Source organism: Taudactylus pleione, unplaced genomic scaffold (assembly GCF_031769625.1).
Source record: "Taudactylus pleione unplaced genomic scaffold, aTauple2 ptg000016l, whole genome shotgun sequence".
NCBI classification, from domain to species: Eukaryota; Metazoa; Chordata; class Amphibia; order Anura; family Myobatrachidae; genus Taudactylus; species Taudactylus pleione.
In genome coordinates, this window is record NW_028284418.1 from 31,286,675 (window position 1) to 31,311,679 (window position 25,005).

The 25,005-nt window shown below is 47.0% G+C and overlaps 1 pseudogene; it reads left to right on the forward strand.

Annotated features, from left to right (window-relative positions):
- Positions 1 to 24,777, forward strand: part of LOC148541920 (uncharacterized) — a 51,907-nt pseudogene extending 27,130 nt beyond the window's left edge.
- The last annotated feature ends 228 nt before the right edge of the window (positions 24,778 to 25,005 follow it).

Here is a 25,005-nt window from a genome sequence, read left to right on the forward strand (position 1 = left end):
CTGGATGTAGCTAATGCTGTTGCTGCAGTGCAAATGCCTGGTCTGACTCCGAAGGCTGGCTGGGCTCTGGGCAGCGGTGGCTAAAATGGAGGCAGTGCCGTGAGTGGCTCTGCTCCGCAAAGGCCCATGGGAGGAGTGGCTGTGTCTGGGCATGTGCAGCATGCCCGTCCGTGGCCATCTTGTGTCCTCCTGTAGCCAAAATGAGCTTCTATGCAGAAGCTCATTCTGACCTTGGAAGGTCCAGCTGACAGCTGCGCTGCCTGATTGAAGCTGAGCTCTGAACGCGGTAGCGGAGGGGGGGGCAGCGACAGCCCTGGAATGCCCCTAGGCATTCCAGTCGCCCTAGGCATTTGCTTATAATGCCTATGCCTAGGGCAGACTCCAGCATCCACACCAATAAGTATGAGTGAGTTCTGATGTGTGTATAACCCTGCTTATATAATAGAGACTAGCTGGGATACCAGGCATTGACCTGATTGAAGACTGGACCCTGAAGTACACCTGCAGTCTTTGTTTACATTGATCCTGGAAAGGACCCCAATGTTTGCTAACATGTATTCAAACAGTTCTGTAACTACCATGGGTGCAAGGGGTGTGGCTGTTATGGTGCCCAAACTGCCTCTGTGGTCCGCTGCTCCCCCTGCTCCCAGTCACCGGTCTAGTTAGGGCCAATGAGAGAGGGGTCTGGGTGTCAGCGATGTTGATTTGGTGCTGGCCCGCCAGCTGTTTGCAGCTGGCGCACTGGCAGGCAGTAATGGAGAGACAGAGCCGCCGGTCGATGGCTCCTGATTGGCTGCCGGTCCGCAAGCTCCGATTGGCTCACGGCCAATGTGTAAGGAGCACTACTATTGTGTGGAATAATGTGTTATATTGGGGAACTACTATGTGGAATAATCTGTAAGAGGCATTACTGTGTGGTATAATGTGTAAGGGGCATTACTGTGTGGCATAATGTATAAGGGCCACTACTACTGCATGGCATAACCTGAATGGGCTCTGTGTGGCATAACTTGAATAGAGACTGTGTGGCATAACATGAATGGGCTCTTTGTGGGGGCAAATGTATGTGTTTGGGCCTTTTTAAGATCTTGCTATGTGGCCCACAAATTTCTAGTTATGCCCTTGCATGCAAACACAGAGGTTCTGGATTTAATCAGAAGTTAAAAGGATACTTTTGTAGCTTTCTCACAGTCTTTTTTCAGACTGCCATTTCCACTGGAGCCAGGCCCATAATCTGTGTAATTTAAGAGTGTCCCCATTTTTAGGGATTGTGTTACATTTTGTGGCCCTGACAGAGTTCAAACCTAGGCAAAAACCTAATCCTGGTCAAACTACACTACCATACCAAATTTGGTGGAGCCAAGTCCGTCGTGCATAAAGGCCAGACAAACCGACAGACACATTTTCTTGCTTATTATATAGATGTATGGGGAGGATGGGCATAGAAAGGGAATGTGGGTAGATCTGATGTTATATTAGAGCATGTGGGGATGTCTGATGCATGTAAGGACTATTGCTCTCATTCAGAGGCTGTCGCAAGAAGCGATCGCTCTCTCTGAATGAGGCGGGCGCTTCTTTTTTTTGTGCGGCCTCCTGGTCGCTAGCTAAGCTGTGGGTTACCACCCACAGCTTAGTGACCGACCAGGGGGATGGTCGGGATGGTCAAGACCATCGGGGCTTGCGTCGAGACCCTAAGGTTGGGTCTCAGCAACCGCAAGCCCAAGGGAGCTTCCTGCTCTGATCGAGCAGGAAGCTTCCCACTGACATCATTGCTGATGTCAGTGTGGCCTCCCACAAAACGGCAAGCGTTCCATAAGGAACGCCTCCGTTTGTGTAGCCACCCCCCCCCGCCCCGCATACAAAATGGGCTGAGCTGTCGAACAACATCGACAGCTGGCCCTTTTGTAGTGAGTTTCTCTCTCGCTCCGGGGCTTGTGCATGCACAGTGCGGCCGCTGCGCATGCGTAGGACCAAAACATCGACACGGTCGCAAGCGCTGAATGAGGTCCAATATGTTGATGCCTGATGCAATGTCAAGGTCATGTGGGGATATCTTATGCAATGAAAGCAGTATGTGGGGAGATCTGAGGCCATGTTATTGTCAAGAGATCCTGTTAGAAATTAGGTCAGAGGGGGTCCCAGAGCAAAATAGCTTGAGTACTGTTGTTCTAGATTGAAAGTGCCAGTTTGGAAACCTGGAAAGTGGGAATCGCACAGATGGACATGAAGAAAAAACGGCTTGGGGAAAATGTTACACAAATAGTTTGCAAAACAGAATTATTTTTAATAATAATAACAATATTCCTTAAATGTCTAACTTCATGAGTCAGGTTACAAAGCTTAGATAGCAGTCAAAGGTGGAACAGTCTTTCAGCAAATTTGATCTAAAAACTACTGTAAAGAGGAAAGGAAATATATAAACACTATCCCAGCCTTTATATTCTACCAACAGTCTCTTGATTATTTGTAGTGTGTTTTTACACTTATTTCCAACAAACAGTGCCATAGCCACCGCTCGCGGTGCAGGCCACGCCCACTCCGCATGACGTAATGTGGAGCGGGCATGGCCTGCACCCGGTGCCGGGAGCGGGTGATTACAGCAATGCCTGGAGCATCCTCAGGGCATTTTTTTGCCGTGGATCACTTTTAATAAAGCATGAAAGTAGATGGGTCCTTTCAGATGGCAAGGACACGGCACGGTCGCCGTGTTACAGCCGGGAATATCCACTGAAATGGAAGGCTGCCATCCATGGTTTCAATGTTAAAGACTGAAAAAAAAAAACATACACACGGCAAAAGCAGCAAACACGGCACTAAACCATTGTGTGTGAAAGGAAAATATTAACTGGAAAAAAACATCTGAATTTTTGCCGGCAGGTGGAAAATAACCCCCAGCATTGTGACCGTCTGGAGCATCCTAAGGACGCTCCAGGCAGCACTGCTTCAGAGATTCCAGCAGCAGGGTGCCATTACAGGCACCCGGCTAGCCAGTTGCAGGAGATGTGGGCGAGTTGGGGTGCCGCCCACAGAGCGCTGTGCTCTGTGCGGTCGCACACCGCTAGTTACGGCCCTGCCAACAACCACAAAAAAACATTACGCCAGTTATTCAAACACAACATTTTTAGCCATTCATTAAGTTTTAGATTGCTCATTTATCTTGTTAAGCATTTATAAGACAAAGTTATCCCTTTTCACAGCATTCACATATTGTACCTCATACTTTTTTGTCTAATTTTTATGTTCTAAATTAAATTATATTTGAAACTGCAAAGTTGGGTGTTGTGGCAAATAGAAATCTTACAGAGCATGTTTGAGCCAAACAGCAGCACATGTTGGTGTGTAGGAAATGCTCTGCCAAATCAGTATTATTATTATTTTCATTTATTTATATAGTGTCACCAATTATGTAGCACTACACAGAGCATATTCACAGCTGTCCCTATCCCATTAACGTCTAAGCAAAACCATAACTAGGGATGTGCGAGCAGTGCCGCCAACCAGGGTACAGGGCATTTGGCTTGCAGAATGGAATTGCACTCTACAGCCAGTAGGGTATGCAGTCAGGAAGCCGGCGGACCTAATCCCGACAGCCAGCTTCCCGACTGCTTAATCCCGGCGAGGGTTAAATGACAGGCGTCTAAATCTAGGCGCCTGTCATTTTACCGATGCCGGGAGACCGGTGCCGATCGAAGGGACGCTGCATGCGGATAGCCGCGGGGGGGGATGGTTAGGTTTAGGTTCCCGGGGGGATTTAGGGTTAGGCACCCCCCTGGGAGGTTAGGTTTAGGCTAGAGGAAGGGGGGGTTAGGGTTAGGCACCCCCCCGGGGGACCTAGGGTTAGGCACCCCCTGGGGGACTTAGGTTTAGGCGGCGGGGAAGGGGCGGTTAAGTTTAGGCACTTAATGGGAGGATTAGGGTTAGGCACTGGGGGGAAGGTTAGAGTTAGGCACCACTAAGGGAGGGTTAGGGTTAGGGGAGGGCATTAGGTTAGTCAATACTTACCTTAGGGATGATCAGGATTTTCACCCATGTCGGGCAGCCGCTGTCGGGATTCCAACCACCGGAGAGGCGTCCGGCGGTAAATCATACCGGTTCCGCCAGTAGAGCTGCTGCAGATCTGTCCAAAGAACGCTCCAGGTAGTGCTCTTCTTTTGGTACTGGTAGCCCAGTCCTCTCAGCACAACATCATGGGACAAATTTAATTGGCTACAAATGTTTAAAAAAATCTCGCATCGCAAGGTTTTTCCCATGGGTGTGAGGTTTTTGATATTCAATTGGGCTCAAGGTTTTCTTTTTAACAAATCTAATAGAGCGCCTGAACTCCAATTGAGACAATGGGCCTGATTCAGAGCCGGACGCTCTGACAAGAGCGCTCGCTCTGAATCAGGGCCCTCCTACCTAAAATTGGAGCGGCCTCCTGGCCGCTCGCATAGCTGTGTGTGACCACCCACAGCTTATGCGAGTGGCCAAAAAGATGGTCGCGATGGTCAAGACCATCGCGACCATCGGGCCTGCGACGAGACCCTGCGGTAGGGTCTCGCTGCCGCAAGCCCAGGAGTGCTTTTGGCTCTATCAGAGCCAAAAGCACTCCCACTGACATCACTAGTGATGTCAGTGGGGCCATCCCCAGAAGGTAGGCGTTCCCATGGGAACGCCTCCGTCTGGGCAGCAACGCCCCCGGCACGCCCACCAAAGGGGGCGTGCTGTCACTCACCATCGACAGCACGCCCCTTTTGGTGCGAGAACCATAGCGACGGCTTGGCCGTCGCTATGCGGGTCTCGCGCATGCGCACGATGGAGCTCCCGCCGTCATGCGCATGCGCACTAGGGCACCATCGACCCGCTTGCGAGCTCTCAGTGCTCGCGAGCGGGTCTGAATCAGGCCCAATATACAGTCTACAACTCTCCGTTTGAAAAATAATTATTTATTAGTTACTACTAGTTGTATGTTAAATCTACAATAAGAAATGGGACAGAAAATCCCACATAAAAGCATATAAGCAACAATATTGCACAAATATACTAATGTTCAGGAGTTTCACATGCAGTGGTTTCATGCAAAGTAACACACTTTAACCAAAAGTATCTCTTCTGTGCACATAGAATCTAATACCCCTATTTTCACCAGAGCTAAAACCCGGGTTATTGCAGGGTTAACCCGGGTAGCTCCTTGGTGTAGGTTGGATTCCCGGGTGGAGTGACCCAGCAATCCAACCCAGTATACTTGCAGGGTTTAACACGGGAATGACCAGTGTTTGCATAAATAAATGGGTCTCCACACTACCCGTTAAATTAAAATGCCAGGGGTAAAGGAAGATATGCAGCTTGTAGCATAAATACAATGCAGACTGATGTAGTGAATCCGATTGTTGTGGAGCACACAATACCGCTAGGAATAACTATATCCAATCCATATATACAAAGTTGTTCACATATAGCACCCGCGCACGCAGGGGGGGTTTCCGAGTACCTAGAAACCCCCCCTGGCCGCCGCTCTATTGACGGGCAGCTGACCAACAGTAGCCGACTTTGTACACTGGCTGGGACTGGGCTGGGCTGGCTGATTGACGGGGGAGCTGCAGCTGTGCAGTGCGCAGCTCCTCCCAGGCTGTTCCGAGGATGGTGCATCGTGAGAGGCTGCCGCCCAGTAACTCGCTGATTGTATCCATGGCGCTTTTCCCCGGAGCCCCACAGGTGTGTGAATTACATGTGGGGATGCGCGACAAAGGTAAGGAGGTGCTGGCGGGGATGTGTATGTGGTGTCTTGCCAGCGGAGGGTGGTTGCCGGGTGAGGGGACGGGGGTTGTTGGCGGGGGAGGCGGGAATCTTTAATAAATGAGGCTGTATTTGCCTACATTCACATTCACTTTTTAAGTGAAAGAGGTGTGTTAGTCTTTGTCAGTTTGTGTGTCAGAATGTGTGTGTGACAGTGTGTAGTCTTTGTCAGTTTGTGTGTGTCAGTATGTAGTCTGTCAGTGTGTGACATTGTGTAGTCTGTCAGTTTGCGTGTGTCAGTATATGTGTGTATGACATTGTGTAGTCTGTCAGTTTGTGTGTGTCAGTATGTAGTCTTTGTCAATGTGTGTATCAATGTAGTCTTTGTCAGTGTGTGTGTGTCAGTATGTAGTGTGTCAGTGTGTGTGTCTACAATGCTGAACGGTCTATAAAAAAATATATATATATCTCGCGGGCTCGCCACATGGTTATATTCCCTCTCTGTGCCCACTTGGTTGGTAGAGAATGACGCTGGACACTTAATAAGGTAATAAGGCCCTCATTCAGAGCCGTATGCTCTGAGCAGAGCGCACGCTCTGAATGAGGGCCGTCCTCCATAACTATGGAGCGTCCCCCTGGACGCTCGTATAGCTGTGGGTCACCACCCACAGCCTATACGAGCGTGCAGTTTGATGGCCGCGATGGTCTTGACCATCGCGACCATCGAAACTGCGAGCCGGAGCCTGCGGTTGAGGTTTTCAACCGCAAGCCCCGGAGTGATTTTTGCTCTATCAGAGCCAAAATCACTCCCACTGACATCACTAGTGATGTCAGTGGGCCGGCTTCTGACGGGAGGCGTTCCCGTGGGAACGCCCCCATCAGGGAGGCACGCTCCCGGCACGCCCACCAAAGGGGGCGTGCTGTCAATCAACATCGACAGCACGCCCCCTTTGATCAGACACAACGAGCGAAGGAAAGTCCTTCGCTCGTCGCGTCTGGCGCATGCGCACGACGGAGCTCCCGCCGTCGTGCGCATGCGCAGACCACAACATCGACCCACTTGCGAGCGGACAGCCGCTTGCGAGTGGGTCTGAATCAGGCCCTAAGTCTGTAAAGTACAGAAGTACTATAGCGATATACAGTATGTATGTATATATATCTATATCTAAATCAGTTTGGAAACCCCCCTTTCAAAATCCTGCGTTTGCCACTGTATAGGGCTACTGATATTCTTACACAGTGAAACTGCACGCTTTTCTTCACTTCTGCAGCACGATGTAAAGCACTTCTCGCCATGTTCTTCCCCAGAGCTCTGTAGCACAATACTGCTCTGTTAGTGCACACTCCACGCTGCACTGTGGGCTCGGCACAAAGTGAAAATTACTGCTCCTTCTTTAAGGTGCGTACACACATAACGATTTTTTAAACGATTTAACTATAACGACGTCGTTATAGTTAAATCGTTTATAACATCGTTCATCTTTTTCAGCTGAACGATAATCATTCATGTGTGTTCACGTTTGTAGTTTGTAGTTCATCGTCCATTCTGACTGTCCAACAAACGATTTTCGTTCAGAAAATTGTTCATGTTGTGCAGAATGTTCATAGTTTTTGAAAATCGTGTATTATTTTTGTAACCAATGATTTTTAGTGAACGATTTTCGTTCACTTTTTCAAGGGAAAAAATGAATGAAAATCGTTCACTAAAATCATTGGTTACTAACATCGTGTCTGTACGCACCTTTAGAGTTGAATAGCAGGGGTAACGCTCCCTAGAATTATGATCAGGTGCTTGGCTGATAATGAGAGGTGTGCTGGTTCCAATTATATTTTGCAGATATGCATGGATAAGGGGTAAAAAGACATGGACCTCACAAGGTTTTTTTCCTACAGTACAGTGCATATTTTTTGTTTGTGCAGCTGCAGGACAGGGGCAAAGTACTGCAGAACCCCTTGGACACCCCCAATGACTAATTAGGTAATTTTGTAGTTTCCAATTAGCTTAATTAGTCCAATAATTACATGTCATTATTGGTTGTCGAAAAAAATATGGCTTCAAATTACCCCAGTATCAATTTATTTTTGTTTTATGCATTTGCAATTAAATGGAAAAAGTTTGTGTTTTATAATTTTTTTTTTTAAACTTACATTTTTTAATTTTTTTTAAAAATCAGCCAGTTTCAGCATTTGTAAATATCAAAACATTTTTCTTTGAGACAGTAATCAACATTATTACCGTTACCCAATTTTTTTTTTAGGGTACAGGCTGTTCCCCAATTGATGTAAAAAAAATTCCCGTTGGTATTTATGGAATTTTTTTCAATTCGATAGCGTGAAAGTTGATGAAAAATGGTTGCAATGGCCGGTGTAATTTTTACTGCAAAATCGGGCAGTAATTGGATATGACCCCGTCAGAGAGGAGGGGGCTCCGGGCGGGGAATGCACACGGGCCCCCTCCTCTCTCCCCGGCGGCTGGCAGCACACTGACTGCAGCTGTAGACTCTGGGCACGAGTCTGTCACCTAGAAAATGACACATCTGCCATTTTCCCAGCACTTTCCCCACTGTGCATGTGCAAAAAGCCGGCAAAATAGCCACGATGGCCAATTTCCAGGCATTTAGTGCAGCACTGCTACAGCCGTCGCGAGACTTCGGAGAGGTAAGTTACAAAATTACAAAATATGGGTGCAGGGTCTGCAGTGTGGGCCTCCCCTGGACCAAGGGCCTGTATGCACCGCACAACCTGCACCCATTATAGATACGCCTTTGGAACCCATGTAGTTTCATATTCGAGGGGGTGAGGCCAGCACAGGATGCAAAATCTCCCTACTATGGTGCTTAGTCTGAAGCTAGGTACACACCTACGATGGTGCGACCCAGTGATGTACGTAATGATACCTGCATGCACATGTCATCCATACTGCTGGGAGAGCCTGGGACTTCCCATCAGCTCCCGGAGCACTTGGCAAGCCCCCAGCATTAGGATTAGCGGTCACACCCCCTAATGGCACACATCAGGGAGCATGACCTCATGGACACGTGTCATGTCATCTAGTGTGTCCAATCATGTTGCTTTTATCTCTCTCAATATACCACACCATTTTATAAATATATAAATATTTTTTGATAGCCAGTTAATGTTTTACATACATAGACCCCGAATTGCCAGCATGTACCTGCCATTTAACAGGCTGTGTTTGTAAAATGACAGGAACTGATTGGTTGGTACTTTATCTATTTACACTTTATCTCTCTCCAAGGTTTATACATCTCCCCCTATATGTTTGTTTGTTAAAAATAAATGTGAATGAAGGTGATGGAATAAATATACTCTAGTCCCCAAAAAGTATATTAAAAGGGATGTGTGCCAGACCATTTTTGCGGGATTTGGATTTGGCTCTGATTCGTCGTTCAATTTTGGATTTGCCAAACCTGCCGTGACTGGTTTTGGATTTGGATTTTTAATAAAAATTGCCCCAAAAAGCTAAATTCACATAATTTGGGCTTTTTTTGTTCCTAGAGTATTATTAATCTCAATAACATTAATTTCCAGTCATTTACAGTCAATTTAGACCACCTCACAGCTTACAATATTGTTTTCACCATTATTGGCCAATGGCTGCAGTGAGCTGGCTGGTTACTAAGCGACAGAGCAGCAGCACAGACACCACAATTTAAAGCACATTTATGAAACATTGCCACACAGCAGTGGCAGAAATGAAAGGTAGTGCAGGATGGAATTGTCCTTCGGCCCTCCCACCCACCCTTATGTTGGATATTAAAAAGGCCATGCACACTTTAACAAACCAAGCATTTCAGCGACAGGGACTGCCACTTTTGTGGCTGTAGTGCTTGGTTTGTTTGGGCCCTCACAAAACAAGCTACCAATCAGCTTAAGGCAACAGCTCTACAGTGGCAAGATGTCACCGTCCTTGCCATCCTCACCCTCATAAGTGTGTACATCATCCTGACAACATTAATTCATCCCCATTGGAATCCACCATTACAGAAGACTCTGTACTGTGATGTGGTTGCCGAGAAAGGTCTTCCTCATGGAATTTCCAGTTCATTTTGATGAACATAATCTTTTCCACATTTTGAAGAAGTAGCCTCCTACGCCGTTTGCTCACAAGTTACCCGGCTGTGCTGAAAACTCTCTCCAAGTACACACTGGAGGATGGGCAGCTTAAGTAATGCACAGCCAGTTCATACCAGGGCCTCTGAATTGCCTTTTTTTCCTTCCAGTACTCGAAGGGACTCTGTGACATGTCTATTTGTACTGTGTCATGAAAATAATCCTCCACCATTCTTTGGATGGTGATCGTATCAGATGGAGTTATGGTAGAGGTGTCACTAATGTTGGGCAACTCTTTTAGACCCGACCAGATGTCAAAATGTTGGGTTAACTTATATGCAACCCCACTGGGTGTTTTGGATCAGCTGATTTTTTTCTGGCTGCTGCTGAAGAAATTGAAGGAGAAGACGTTGTAGTGCTTGTGATACTTACCAACTTGCTCACCAGTAGCTAATTGCATCTTTTAAGATCTGGGTCAGTTGGAAAGAAAGACACAGCATACGACTTAAACCTGGGATCAAGCATGGTTGCTAAAATGTAGTGCTCAGATTTCAAGATCATGGTCACCCGTGGATCCTGGCGAAGCAAATAAAGGACTTGATCTACAAGTCCAGCATACTTATCGGATTCACTTTGTTTAATCTCCTCCTTCAATTTCTCCAGCTGATTTTCCAAAAGCCTAATTAGGGGAATCACCTTACTCAAGCTAGCAATGTCAGCACTCACTTCACATGTGGCTACTTCAAGTGGTTTGAGCACCTTGCACAAGACAGAAAGTACTCTCCACTGTGTTGGGCTAAGGTACATTCCCCTCCTCTCCCAATGTCATGGCTTGTTGTATAGCTATGAATGGCTTTTTGCTGTTCCTCCATCCGCTGAAGTATATAAAGGGTGGAGTTCCACCTTGTTACCTCCTCTTGCTTCAGTTGATGGCAGAGCAAATTAAACTGCTCTTGCAGGTGCTGCAATCTCCTGCATGATGTTGCTGAATGTCGAAAATGTCCCAACATTTTCCGGCCACAGACAGCATCTCCTGCACACCACTGTCATTTTTAAAAAACCCTGCACAACTAAATTGATCGTGTGTGCAAAACAGGGGATGTTTTGAAATTCACCCAGTTGTAATGCTTTTACAATATTTGTGGTGTTATCAGACATCACAAATCCTGAGGAGAGTCCAAGTGGGCTAAGCCATGTTTCTATGAGGTTGTCAGTGTTATGCCTCTTATTGAATCCAGTGGTACACAGAGTAGCCTGCCTCTGAATGAGCTGGCGTTGTTTGTTAGATACTGCTTCTGCTGCTGCTGAAGGCGATTCACCCACCCACTGGGTTGTCACAGTCCTGTAATCTTTAGTTTGTCCACTACCACTTGTCCACATATCTATGGTTAAGTGGACAGTTGTTACAATGTTATTTTGTAGGGCTATAATTGGGTTCTTTTTAACGCCCTGGTACAGTCGAGGAATAGCTTTTCGGGTAAAATGAAACCGAGATGGAATTTGGTACCGTGGACACAGGACCTCAATTAACCTTGTAAAACCCACTGCATTAATTGCAGATATTGGATGCAGTTCTAATACTAGCATAGCTCATGGCATCAGTGATCCACTGTGCGTCTGGGTGAGAGTTGTCATACTTGCTTCCCCTTGCAAGAGATTCTTTAACAGTCAATTGTTTTTGTTAAACTACTACTAGTAGTCTTCTTGGTCCACTTATGGGATGAAGATTCACCCCCAGCAGCAGCAGGCCTAGCGTTCAAGGATTCTTCTGAGGAGTCCTGGAAAGGGGATGAGTCACCTAGCAAGTTGGATGCCAGACTACCTCTGATCATTACTGAGGATGAAGGTGTTGGTGGTGGAGATTGCAGATTCTGGGATCTAGTAGAGAGAAGGGAGCTAGCTGATGCTGGACTGCTTGTTATTTTTTTAGCACCCGTTTCTGATGTTATAAAACACTTGTCATGAGCTCGCTGCAGATGACATAATAGCATTGAGGTTCCTAGATGCTTAACATCCCTACCTCTACTTACTGTGGTTCCACAATGGCTACAAATTGTTTGACAAATGTTGTCAGGATTTGGGTAAAAATAATTCCAGACATAAGAGGTGGATTTGTTGGTCCTATGCCCAGGTATGACAATGTCCTTCTTCTTATCATGGCCAAGAGCTGCTTCCATTGGTGCCTGACTTACACAAACAACATCCTCATCCTCTTTATCCTCATTAGTGCCAGCATCAGCTACAGAAATATCCCCCTCATCCTCTTCCAATTCCACGTTGGCATCCTCAGAAACTGTGGAAGGTGGCTTCTCTGAAAGGTGAGGCTCACACATAGCACTCGTGAGTGCACTTAGACTCTCCTCAAGGATTTCTGACATTTATGTTTCATGAACGTAGTTTGATCTACTGCCTTAGTGGTTTTCAATTTTTTTACACTTCTTCTGTAGTCTGAGTGAAAAGGTCTTTCACTGTCATGAGAGGCAGAAAATGCCTCACTGACAGTTGCAGAACCACCACTAAGAAATAAAGGCCAAGGCCTGAACCTTTCCTTGCTACTGCGTGTGGTGAATGGTATGTTGCCAATTTTCTGTTTTTCTGCACTAACCTTTAGAGGTTTTTTTTGTCTTTACCCCTGTGAAATCTCTTTTTTTTTATTTTAGATACCCTAATTTTTTAAAGCCTCAATACCCTTGAGCATCAGCTTTAGATGATAGTGAATGACTAGTATCATCATCATGACTGGTTCCAGCAGCTGCACTGCTAGCATTTTCTTGCTTCTGCTCTACACTTGATTGATTGTCGTGATCCATATTGATGAAAATACTCAAGTTGTACAAAACTACTAAGTTACTAATATTATGTATTTACTAATCAACACGCACTGCGAGTCACAGTACTTGTGTGTTATGGAGTCACGGTTCTTATACACACAGAGGAATATTGCCCAAGGAGTCACAGTGCTTATACACAGTGGGCTATTGCTCAAGGAGTCACAGTGCTTGTATACACAGAGGGCTACTGCATCCCCAAGGAGTCACTTTAATTAGCACAGTAACACAGCATTAGTGTGCAGTGTGCCCCCCCTACAGTCACTTAACAGCACAGCCAGTAGCCACTAGTCAGGAGTCTGGACACAGCCAACTTCCTTGCAGAGCTCTACGCAGTGTGCGTGCCAAGTGACAAATGGTGCAGAGTCCCGGACACACGGTGCCTTATATAGAGGCCGAACGTCATCCAAGTCTCGCGGGAATGTGATATCAGGAGGATGACGTTTGCCCTCGAAGTGGGATCCAAGTCAGGTGGGAACACCCGAGCCGCGGCTCGGGGGAACTCTGATCCAACACACCCGTGATTGTTAGCCACCCCCATCTCAGTTACTGCCTATTGAAATTGCAATTTGGGATACTACTGTTGCTACTGTTGGAGGGGCCAGGCGGGGGTCTGGGCCAGCTGCTGAGGGGGACGATTGTCTTAGTTTGCAGGGTGCTGTGCAGGGCTGGCTCTTTGGGCGTTCGACCAGTGCGGCTGAACAGGGGCGCAACCCCATAGAGGCCGCACCCTTCCAAACCATCCTGATTTCAGCGGGACAGTCCCTTTTTCCTGCATAAAATGGCTAAACCCGACCAAAATGCTAGGCGCGATCGCGAAGAGTGCCATTTGGGCGCCCAAACGGGTCACTTTTTGAGCATTTCAGCTTGCCATCCCTAGGGAGTGAAAGCTGAAATGCCGATTCCAGCAGCTGTACGCGCCCAATAGGAGCAACAATTGAATAGCTCCATCAGGCATGAAGGGGGGACAGCTGCTGGCGCCAGCAATTGAATACCACCCATAATGTTCATAAACGTTACTATGAGACACAGTACACCATTTTATGTGTGTGATCCCTAGATTCCAATAAAAAATAGAGCTAATGCAAACAAATATATTAGACTCTCAATCATCTCCCCAAGGATCTCCATCAGAGCACATTTCCAATGTTACCCTACAGGCAGTGGCGTCACAAGGGGGGTGCGGGCCGCACCTAGGTGTCACCCGCCGCAGTATTATGTGCAGCACTCAGCTCCTGACACAGCGAGGAAGCCGGCAGTGCAAACAGACTGGTCTGCAGGGGCAGTCTGCACCCCTCGGACCCCCTACGTGACTAAAACGAGTGGGGTTCGGGCCACGAAGCCACGCCCCCTACCAGAGAGGCCACACTCCATTTTTCTCGGCGTGCGGCTTTGCATCGTGCACTACAAGCCTATCCAACCCTACCCGCACAAGAAGGAGGGACGCCACTGCCTACAGTAAACATTGTTATAATGAATACTTATAACATTCTTAAACAATGAATGTTAAACTATTTATTTAAAAAATACATGATTCCCCTTTTGCTTGCTTTATGTGCAAATCCCACTTTGGGGTATATTTACTAAGAATCGTGTTTGGTTGAGAATGAACACGCTGGCCATCTCTGTGTTATGTGCGAGTTTTTCTCGATCAAATACACGGATTTACAAAGAATCATATTTCACTGAATCGTGTTTCTGATGATCCATGCAGTCGTGTTTAGTCGTGTCGGGTTTGCTACAAACTCTGCCGAACATCCCTTTTACAATTCTCTCCGCATACCCATACGCGCACGCAGGGAGGTTTCCGAGTACCTAGAACCTCCCCTGCCCATTGCTCCATCTACCTGCACCTCCTCTCCAGCCGCCACAGGGAGGGTCCTTTTGCCGGGCGCCCATTTAGATTTTGTTACCAGCGGGCACCTGGCTCCTTCCCCACAGCGGCAGCCGGAGGCTAGAGCTCACTCCTGAGCTCTGGCTTCTGCAGTGAGCGCTATGGGAAAGACATCAGGACGTCATGACATAAATCCGAGGAGCTGTCGGACCGGATGGCAGGGGACACAGGAGCGGGACTTAAGGTAAGTATTGTGTTTGTATTTTTAATTGTATTTATTTTTAGAGGCACTACCACTGGGGGCACTACTATAGGGAACATTACCACTGGGGACACTACTATTGGGGGCATCACCACTTTTGGCAACACTAATGGGTGCATTACTACTGGGGGTACTACTATAGGGGGAATTACCACTGGAGCATTACCACTCAGGGCACTAGTAATGGGGGCATTACTACTGGGGCATTACTATTGGGGGCACTAATACTGGGTTCATTACTAATGGACCACTGCTCATGGGTGCATTACTAATGGGGGCATTACTAATGGTGGCAAAACTATTGGGGGCACTACTACAGGGGGGAATCACTGCAGGGTGCATTACTAATGGGACGCTATTAATGGGTGCATTACTACTGGGGGCACTACTAATGCGTGCATTACTAATGGGGGCATTACTATTGGGGGCACTACTACAGGAGGCACTACCACTGGCTGCACTATTACTGGGTTCATTACTAATGGGGGCACAACTACTGAGGGTATTACTACAGTGGGCATTACTAATGGATGCATTACTACTGGGGGCACTACTAATGGGGGCATTGCAAAGAGAGCAGTGCATAAGGGGCACCACTACTGTGGGCACTGCAAAAGGGGCACCACCAGGGGTGCCGAGGGGGGGTAGCGGGTACTAATTACCCGGGATTATTGGAGTTGCCGCCCCCTCTTACATCACAGCAGCCCAGCACATGCTGCTGTGTGCTGAGCTGCACTGGGAGACTATTCGCGGCTGCTAAGCAGCAGCCACAGCAGTGTCCTATGCCTGTGGGGGGGATCGATCACACTTTTCGCGCCCCCCACTGGATATGCGCCAGGCTGAGGGGCTCACAGAGCCCCCCCTCCCCAGCACTGCAAAAATATTTGTTTTCCTCCTAAGGGGGCATGGCCACGTCTCCCGTGATTAGGACACGCACCTTCACCCGGGCCAACCACAGCTATTGGTGCGCCTGGGGCCACTACTGGGGACACTGCATAGGGAGCACCACTACCGGCGGCATTGTGTTGTGATTCCGGCGCCAGTATTCTGAGCACCGGCATCCCAACCACAGGGATGGTAACTACATCCCATGGAGGATGTCTAGGGCTGAGGAGGTGCAGGGAGAGATTGAGGTTGAGAAGATCGCTACTCAGGAGCCACTTGATACCTTTGATGTTGAGAGTGATGACGTGTCTACCCAGCGGAGGAAGACCAAAACTCGGTGGAACATCAATTTGACCTTTGCAGAGAACATGGCATTGGTGAAATAAGGCATAAAGTTTCATGACTTGCTGTTTGGATGTCATTCTGCCTGCACTTCTGTGCGGCGAATAACAGCACTTTGGAAGGGAGTTGTGCGAGCAGTCATCGCTGAAGGACATGTCCGTCACAGTGAGGAGAACTTCAAGAAAAGGTTCAGGCTCTTCATACCATGCTGACTCCCTGGATTATGAAGAGCCATTGACGAGCATTATCCCCCCTGAGGTCATTGTCCACTTGCACGTGTGTGACACCGATGCCCCTAGGTGGCTTGGTGAGTGTCTATGTAGTGGTTAATACTGCTTGTAATGCATGTTTTATATAAGAAATTGTGCCCACAAAAAAACAACCATATTCTACTTGTATAAAGAATAATTACACTGCTGCCTGTTTTGTGCTTCTTAATTAAGGATTGCACACTTCTAAATAATGCTGCAGCATTATCATTGCACCGGCATGTTTGGGCTAACATTGTTGTTACACCTCTAGAACCTTCCAGTTCTTATACTTATAAAATTTTATTTGCACCCTTGCTCACATCACCACTCATACTCTACCGGACAGATTTGTAACAGTTTCTGGTAAACATCAACCACAATATGTATGCTTTGGAATCCTGAAAGGGGCCTGTTTACCTGCATACTGACAAAGCAGTTTTAGAAATGTTTTTAATTGTTTTACATTATAGCACAACCCCTTCCATCAGAAAGACAGGCGAGAAGCCAGCCACAGAATGAAGAGGAAAAGGAGGCTGGTAAGTAATTTCACAAATGGTTATTGTCCTTCGTACAATAATCCAATATTGTTTTGTGATTATTGAGATGTTTCTTTTGTGGATCCATCATCTGTGTCACCTTCAAGGCGCCGTCAATGTCTGCCACCTTCCGAGTCACCAACGATGTCCCTGTTGGCCCCATCAGAGGAGACTCAGGCCCTCGTTCCCCACATCTTGTTGGTGAGTCAGTGATAAAAAAATAAAAATAAAAACTGCACACTACACAATTAACCACACTAGCAAGCTTTCTACAGGACACATTGCAATTTTGGGTGTGGTAGAGAAGATCGACAGTGTCTAGATAGACAATAGATCAACAACAGATGGTAGGCAGGCAATAGGTCAACAGGTACATATTTGTGACACACACATAGTCGATACAAAAAAGTCCACCCATTTTTGTAATTTAAGACTAATCTTCACCCGAACCCTCCCCCAAGTGCCTAAACCTAACCCTTTCCTATCCCTCCTCCAAGAGCCTAACCCTAACCGTCCTCTTCAGCAGCCTAACCCTCCAGTCTCAAAGCACCCTAAACTTAAAACTGTTGAAAAGACATGTTGATTTTTAGTATAACCATTTGTGTGATGACCATTTGTCCCTGTCGACCATTTGTACCTGTTGACCTTTTGCACTGTCGACCATTTGTCAATTGACCTTTGTACGTTTTGTCTCTGCTGACCTATTGAGTGTCTATCTAGACATTGTAATTTAGGCTTTGCCCACACTGGTGATAATTGTAACTAAATGCCAGTTTTTTCCACTTACTCAAAGGGCAAACTTAGCATTATTCTGTTTGGATATTGCAAGTTTTATTAAGCCAACAATACTTACCCACTTGTCTGCCATAGGTTCTGAAGACAATCAACCAGGAAATATGGATCTGAGCTCAGATGTGGAACCTGTACAGACAAGAGAGAAGATGTATACACTACGAATGTATCCCATTACAGATCCAATGCCATCCACCCCCACAGTCCAAACTCCGCAACCACAAACAATCCCTAGTCCTCCGCCTGCCCAGCCAGACATTATCTTTTGCCAATCGCTGTCAGATTTTCAAACGCTGCGAATGTCCCTCTTTACAACCCAAGTGCAACGACTCTCTAATCTTAATAAGAGTACACACAGACGGAATCGCAGATTAACCAATCTCCAGGCTGAAGTTAGTAGAGCGTCAAACATCCTAGATCAAATTAGGAAATCTGATTATAGGTTCCACAACACATTCCTAAGGATGCTGGAATCACAGGCTACCCTTGAAGCTACACCACCCAGACAGGCACCCTGCACCAGAGGTGGCTCCCAACAGGGACGAACTGGGGATGTACATCGGTCCTGGCAGTCCGTCCTGTGCATCCACTCACGCTCGCGAAGGGGGGCATGGATTAGTTTCAAGGGGGTGTGCCACGAGTCATGGGGGCCTGGCCTTGCGGCACGCCCCCCTCTCTTCCCGGCCAACTGCTGACACCCATTCCCTCAACTGGAGCCAATAGCATGTATCAGGCGGCGTGGGGTGGAGGGCGGGGGTACTACCCTGCTAGCACTGGCCCTAAGACCATCGGCCCTTCTGGCAAATGTCAGAAGTGCCAGATGGCCAACCCCGGCCCTGGCTCCCAACATCCCAGGGGTGAATCTAGGGGACATCTTTTGGTAAAAAAAAAAAAAAGGTAATATACATTGCAAAGTTCAAAAATGCACATATGTTTGAAAACATGAGCAAAGTTTGTATATTCCTTTTACAAAAATGTAATACTATGGCCCTGATTCAGACCCACTCGCGAGCGGCTGTCCGCTCGCAAGTGGGTCGATGGTCTGCACTGAGAATGCGCACGATGGAGGGAGCTCCGTCGTGCGCATGCGCCAGACGCGACGAGCGTAGGAAAGTCCTTCGCTCGTTGTGTCTGATCAAAGGGGGCGTGCTGTCGATGTTGATTGACAGCACGCCCCCTTTGGTGGGCGTGCCTCCCTGACGGGGGCGTTCCCACGGGAACGCCTCCCGTCAGAAGCCGGACCACTGACATCACTAGTGATGTCAGTGGGAGTGATTTTGGCTCTGATAGAGCCAAAATCACTCCGGAGCTTGCGGTTGAAAACCTCAACCGCAGGCTCCGGCTCGCAGTTTCGATGGTCGCGATGGTCAAGATGGTCGCGGCCATCAAACTGCACGCACGTATAGCCTGTGGGTGGTGACCCACAGCTATACGAGCGTCCAGGAGGACGCTCCATTTTCATGGAGGGCGGCCCTCATTCAGAGCGTGCGCTCTGCTCAGAGCGTACGGCTCTGAATGAGGGCCTATGTTTGATAAAGATTTTGCAAATATTTTCCTTATTTAATATGTCCAGCGGTTATGTGGGAGAAAGTGTGTATAATTGGAACAAAGGTATCAGTGAGATCATTTGAAACCATATTTACGCAAAAAACATAGGACCTGATTCAGACCTGCTCGCTAAGCTGCGGCTGCTCGCACTGACCGATAGTCGCCTGTCTGCGCATGCATATAATTCACAGTGTGCGTGCGCAAGCCAGTCTTAGCATTGGGGAATTGTGCGCTCGTAGTACACAGACTGCCCGCTACATTGAGTGACAGAATGTGCCGTTTGAGGGTGGTAACAGGGGAAGGTGCTTGTGAACGGGGGAGTGGATGTGCAAACGGAGGCGTGTCTGAGTGTTCAAATAGCGTTTTGTGGGTGTGCATAATTAGCAAAGTAGCGTAATTGAACACGTCACTTGGTTGTTTTTTAGCCTGAACTGCTCGCAGTGCTTGCGGGAGGGTAGAGTCAACCACAAACGCTGCGATCACTTCCGATGCCACCATGTACCAATGATTTAAGACACTTCCTGGAGATGACGTGCGCTAGTGGGCTTGTGAAGACACGCTAATGGGCGTCTACATTGACAAAGTGATCACACGCCAAGATATAGTGGGAGTGCTTATGCCTTGCCGAGCGAGCAGCTGCCTTGACGTCACTTTGCAAAATTTAAATACGCTGGGAGCGAGCGCCCACAATTAGCGAACGGGTCTGAATGAGCTCCATAGAACCTATATTAATGTGGGTACAGATTTAAATTGGGCCTAAGTAGAGACAATCTAAGGGTACTGTATTTAGACGGTGACCAAACACACACCTAATATTTGCAAGTAGCTTAGTTTTTAAAATACACACATGGTGATTATAAATGTGCTAACTATTAGCAACATTCTAATAACAACTATATATTTGAAAATGCTAAATGTTTGAAGGTAGATTTGGATCAGTGCTGTGGATATATCAAGCAATGTAAACTTTGGGAAAGTGGATAAGTGATGAAGTTGCCCCTAGCAACCAAGCAGTTTGCTCTAATCATTTCTGTAACGTTTGTAACTAATGGGCCCATTTATCAATGAAATTCTTCATACGTAAACGAGTTTTATCATACGCAACAAGTTTTAGAACTCATTGCGTATGATAAATGGTGCTCCAGCCAATCGGTTCCCAACTAATTTTTCAAACAGATGACAGTTAGGACAGGAGTTGATTGGCTGGAGCACTATTATTATCATACGCAGTGAGTTTTAAAACTCGTTTAGTATGATAAAGCTCGTTGATAAATGGGCCCCTAAATGCGACCTACGATGCTATAAAAAGCAGCCTTGACTGCATGCCACAATGACTCCTGGCTAGGGAAGCAGATACAGGTGTCCGTCAGACGCAGGACCTGGCAGCATTGAGAATGTGGCCTGTGAGATGCCAATGACTCCACCAGTGACAGCCCAAATGTTCCCAGTTCCCAGAAAGTGAAACACACCCTTTAGGCCTGAGACAGAGCGTGAGGGTGCTGTGTCAAGGTACGTTTTGACGAGGTCATACAGATGGAGTAATTTCCCATCAGAGGTATGGGAAACGCAGTCAGCATGTGGAGGAGCTGATGTGAATTTTCGGGCATGGAGGAGATTTTTATGAAATATCCTCCAAATGCCCTTTGTTACATTTATGTCAAACTAAAATAATATGAAAAGGGTGTGAAAATTGAAAACAACAATTTTCACATTATTTAGTAGAAAATAAATTGATGAATAGACCCCAAAAGTAATTTATTTGCTTATTTTTAACAAGGAATTTCTGTTATACCATGGATATGAAACAAAAATTAGGACTATATACTTTTAAATGAAGAAATTAATTATTTATCCGGCCTTCTATCCAGTGGTGTAACTAGGGCAGGGCGAGCGGGGCACGTGCCCAGCGCGCCATGGCAAGCCCTGCAGAGGGGGGCGCCGCCGGCCAGGGCATCGTACCCACACGCCCTTGCAGCCCCTCCTAGGCAGCCTTCCTACCAGCTCTATCCTCCTCCTCACCTTCTGAAGTCCTGGACCAGAGCTGCAGTCTGCATCAGGTGAGGAGTGATTCTTCCTTCCCCGGCGCTCTCCATCGCCGCTACCCGCGCTCACTACAGGTAAGTTCTTGGGGGGAAGGAGATTGGATGGCTAAACTCAGTTGCCGCAGGGATGGGGGGGTATTGAATGGCTAAGCTGCCACGGGAGGTGAGGGGGGTGTTCATTTTTTATGTGGGGGGCTGCTGGCTGAATTTGTGTGTGTGTGTAAGTGTGTCTGTACAGGCTTTGTGTATATGCTTTCAGTGTGTGTGTGTGTCTCTATATGCTTTGTATGTGTTTGTAAGTGTGTCTGTATATGCTTTGTGTGTGTGTGTGTGTGTTTGTATAGGTGTTGTGTGTGTGTCTGTATATGCTTTCAGTGTGTGTGTGTATAGGCTTTGTGTGTGTGTCTCTGTATAGGCTTTGTGTGTGTGGGTCTGTATAGGCTTTGTGTGTGTGTAAGTGTGTGTCTGTATAGGCTTTTTGTGTGTGTAAGTGTGTCTCTGTATAGGCTTTGTGTGTGTAAGTGTGTGTCTCTGTATAGGCTTTGTGTGTGTGTGTCTGTATAGGCTTTGTGTGTGTGTAAGTGTGTCTCTGTATAGACTTTCAGTGTGTGTAAGTGTGTCTCTGTATAGGCTTTGTGTGTTTGTGTGTCTGTATAGGCTTTTTGTGTGTGTAAGTGTGTATCTGTATAGGCTTTGCGACGCGTGTGTGTGTAAGTGTGTCTCTGTATAGACTTTCAGTGTGTGTAAGTGTGTCTCTGTATAGGCTTTGTGTGTGTGTGTGTCTGTATAGGCTTTTTGTGTGTGTAAGTGTGTATCTGTATAGGCTTTGCGTGTGTGTGTAAGTGTGTGTCTCGGTATAGGCTTTCAGTGTGTGTGTGTGTAAGTGTGTCTGTTTAGGCTTTGTGTGTAAGTGTGTCTGTATAGGCTTACAGTGAGTGTGTATGTGTGTGTGTATGTGTCAGTGTGTGTGTATATTTGTCAGTGTGTGTGTGTGTGTATATATATATATATATATGTCAGTGTATGTATATGTGTGTGTATATATGTGTTGGTGTATGTATATATGTGTCATGGTGTGTATATGTGTCAGTGTGTGTGTATATGTGTAAGTGTGTCTGTATAGGCTTTCAGTGTGTGTGTAAGTCTGTCTGTATAGGTTTTCAGTGTATCTGTATAGGCTTTCAGTGTGTGTGTGTATATGTGTCATGGTCTATGTGTAAATGTGTCAGTGTATGTATATGTGTCAGTGAGTATGTCAGTTTGTATATATGTGTCAGTGTTTGTGTGTATGTATATGTGTTTGTATATATGTGTCAGTGTGTGTGTATATGTGTCATGGTGTCTGTCAGTGTATGTATATGTGTCAGTGTGTATGTATATTATCAGTGTGTGTGTGTGAGTAATTCAGTATGTATGTATACTATCAGTGTGTGTGTGTATATGTGTCAATGTGTGTGTATATGTGTCATGGTGTATGTGTAGATGTGTCAGTGTGTATCTATGGTAGTGTGTGTGTATGTCTGTGCGTATCTGTGTCAGTGTGTATCTATGGCAGTGTGTGTATATGTGTCAGTGTGTGTGTATATGTCTGTGTGTATCTGTGTCAGTGTGTGTCTGTGTGTTGGGAGACAACGTGGGGGGGAGTGATGGTGTGCTGAGAGACGACGCAGGTGGGGAGGTGATGGTATGGCTAAGAAGAGATGACAAGGAGGGAGATGATGTTGTGTCTAAGAGATGATGCAGTGAGATGTTGGTGTGGCTGAGAGACGCAGGGGGAAGGAAGTTACACAGGGTGAAGGAGTCTGGTTGAACCGCTATCGTATGATGATGACCTTGTTAATATTCCTACACAAACAGCCATCTTCCGGATGATGTCACCTACATGAATAGTGAATACCGACTGAAGACGCCGTCGTCCCAGGGAGGAAGTATTTCTTAAGAGTTCCACATTGTGAGAAACCACCGCATAGGTGAGGTGCATATGGAATAGAAAGGAATGTTCCCAGACTGACAAGAAATTAGTGGCGTGTCAAGTTGGCCCACCGCATTTTCAGTAGCCATGCCCCTGTCATTGTTTGACCACGCCCACTTTTGCGCTAAACTTATTTTCCTGTGTGTGGGGGGGGCTCCAATCTTAAATTTGCCCTGGGTTCCGAAGACCCTAGTTCCGCCATTGCTTCTATCCCATGGTTTTGTAACCGTCCTCCATATAGCACATCAGCACTAGTCCTAGCACATATTACATATGGCACTATAAGTGATCAAATAACTTACCTGAAAACATGGCTTGCTGGGTGTTGCTTGGTCAGCTCTCTGTCAGGATGTTAGTTGGGTGCTGTCTGGTTAGCACTCTCACAGCGTGCTGGCTAGTTGGCACTTTTGCAGGATGGTAAGTATTCATGTGTTCACTCATCAGCACTAATACAATAGCACATATTATCAGTGGTGCAGATAGCAGTGTCGGGCCTGGGGGGAAAGGGGCGTGGCCTAATCATTGCCGTGTGGCCACGCCCCCTTAGGAAGAAAGAAAAACAAATTTGCGGTGCTGGGAAGGGGGGCGCTATTAGCCCCTCAGCCCGGTGCATAGCCAGTGGGGGGCGCGATCAGTGTGATCGCTCCCCCCACAGGCATAGGAGACTGCTGTGGCTGCTACTTGGCAGCCGCGAGCAGTCTCCCTGTGCAGCCCAGCACACAGCAGCGTGGGCTGCTTTGTTGTAAGAGGGAGGAGGGCGGACCCGGGCCCCCCTGTCTGGCCCCTCCAGCAAGCTTGGGTAATTAGTACCCGCTCCCCTCTCGGCGCCCCTGCATATTATATATGGCTTCACAAGTACAATCAAATAACTTACTTGAAAATCTTGTATGTTGGGTGATGGCTGGTTGGCCATGTTGAAAGATTGTGGCTGGTCAGCATTCTGGCAGGATACTGGCTGGGAGCACTAAACAAAGTTAAAATAAGACATTTTTAAATCTCCATCCGGCCTTCTATCCCATCTTTATATACCTCTCCTCCCTATAACACATCAGCACTAGTCCTTACATATAATCTATATTGCTTTATAAGTCTGATAAAATAACTTACTGTAAGGTCTTGCATGCTGGGTGTTGCCTGGCCCTGCCTCCGGCAGGATGTTGGTTGGGTGCTGGCTGGTTGGCACTCTCGCGGGATGTACAGGATAAACTTGCAGGGGTCTCTAACTGGGAATGTGACACTGACATGCTCTTGTTTGCCGCCTCCTCCTCAGTCTGCCATCACACACCCTCATACACATCTTTGCTCTGTTACTGTGCCCAGGCATGGCCACTTCTCACCGAGCGATCGTGATGCTATTGTCGCAGCATCCTGTGCATCTGCATCATGCACCATTGCCCTTTTGTAGGCATTTCCATATGTCTCTCAGGTCAGTTGGAGTGAGCTCGTTGTACGATATGAAGTCTTTCATAGCTGTAATGTGCCTCACAACTGCCCCAATATCTGCAGATATCTGAATGGCTGCTGCTGCTTTGGATAGCATAGTCTTTATAAGGTGTTTCTTTGCTAGGGTCAGATAAATGGAATTTATGTATCTTATGTCCCAGCACTCACTGCACTCCTCCAGGGCGATGGTCTTGCAGCCCAGGTGTGGAAGGCACTGGGAGAAGCAGACCACTGTAGCCGATACGAGTTGTAGCTCTGGAGCTTCACCATTATTGAGCAGCAATGTTCCTTAACAAGTCTGGTGACAGGACTACATGGAAGCACTCTGCACCGCTGAACCAGCTCACCAAACAGCCTGGTTGCAAGGATTTGGATGACTTAGTTTCTATAACAGAGAAGTCTTGTGATGAGGCTGAGGAGTTTATATTTGTTATTTTGCATGAAGGTTTTGTTTTTATGCAGCTGAACAACGTCCAGTAAA